The sequence below is a fragment of the Manis pentadactyla genome, chromosome 13 (assembly GCF_030020395.1).
Source record: "Manis pentadactyla isolate mManPen7 chromosome 13, mManPen7.hap1, whole genome shotgun sequence".
Lineage (NCBI taxonomy): Eukaryota > Metazoa > Chordata > Mammalia > Pholidota > Manidae > Manis > Manis pentadactyla.
The window spans coordinates 7,598,262-7,599,808 of record NC_080031.1 but is presented as its reverse complement, the minus strand read 5'-3'; positions in this window follow the sequence as shown (position 1 = coordinate 7,599,808).

The window sequence follows — 1,547 nt, the reverse complement described above, 5'->3', positions numbered from 1 at the left end:
TGGTCCCCAAGAGGGCACCCGGGGACACAGCAAGAGCCCCACTGAACTAGGCTTTGGCTGCAGTTCCACCTGGCATTTGGGCTCCTTGTGTTGAGACACTAGCAGGAAAGGAAGTGAGCTGCCATCCTGCTCGTCAGGGTCAATGGCCCAAACGGGTCACTTGAGTGGCTCTTGGTACTCCCTTGCCCAATTCTGACTGTGGACAAGTGTAGCAACTCAAGTCTGAGCAGCGTATGGTTACCAGGGGTGCAGACTACTAAGGAATCAGGTTTGGGAGAAACCTACACCAACCACTGAGACCAGCTGAGCTGACAGAATGGCTAGTGGAGGAGGGAGACAGTGGGTGCCAGCTATGGCCCTGAAATTGACTGCAGTGATCAGGAGGATAGTTCATTCACCTAACCTTTTTCTTTTTCTTCTCAGGTTTCCCTCAGAGGCCCACCAGAACCCTACAGGAGCTGGCCCTGATCATGGACGGACAGTTGCATCTGCGCACTGTGTGGGGTGAAGTGCGGTAGATATGAAGTTGCACCACACAGATCCACCTTCGAGAAAGGAATGCTTTCAAGCTATAAGGAGTGTGACTAGCTGACAGCTTCCGACTGTCGGCTCCTCCAGGATGTACATCAGTGTTCAAGCCGAGGTTAGGCTCTGTTGTCCCCAATGAATGACTGAGAAATATGTCGGTGAAAACCCCTGGGCAGGACTTCTCCAGTAGGAAATCTTTGCTCCAGAGATCTTCCTGGGCTGGCCAACTATGGTCTGATGATTCCTCCTGCCCAATCCCTCTTCCCCTTGTAGTAAGTATCACTCCCCAGACCTTTTGCACTCCTAACTCTCCCAGAGAACTGACTCTGTGACATTGGTGTTTTGGATAAATATCCAAGCCATCTAAAACCAATCATTTTGCTTCACTGCATAAGCTGCCATGGGGATTCCAGGTATTTCTGTAGTGCAGTTGTCCTACCCCGTCCACTGCTTGAATATTTGATATCCTAGACCTAGCTCAGTAAGGTGATTACATCTAAGGCTACACTTACATTCTCCCTGAAAATGTAGTTATCCATAGCAGAGTCCTTGAAGTGGATGAGGTGATGTAGAAAATGAATTTGTGCTCCTGAAGACTCTCCCCAAACAGTAAAGACATTGACAACGAAAAGATTCTGAAGAGCACCATATCTGGACATTTTCTTCTCTTGCTGCCTCAGAACCTTCATTCTTGGACATCTCAATGTTCATAAAATGGGATGCTCATGCGGTCTATTAGCTTTTCATTCTTAAAAGCAGGGTTTTTAAAAACTTGATGTAATATTTCTAAAAATTTTTGTATTTATTAATATCATGGTCATAATCATTTAACTGCAAGCTGCAAGCCTCCAGAGTTTAAATTGTAGCACAGATGCTCTCGAACAAGTTTTTTAAAGAATGAATATTATTTGTCTTTAAGCAGTATTTCTTTTTGTGCTGGCTTTACTTATTCTAGACACTGGGCTTGGGCTAATAAATATGGCTTCACTAAGAGAAAAATGGCACTGGCTCCTTAAAAC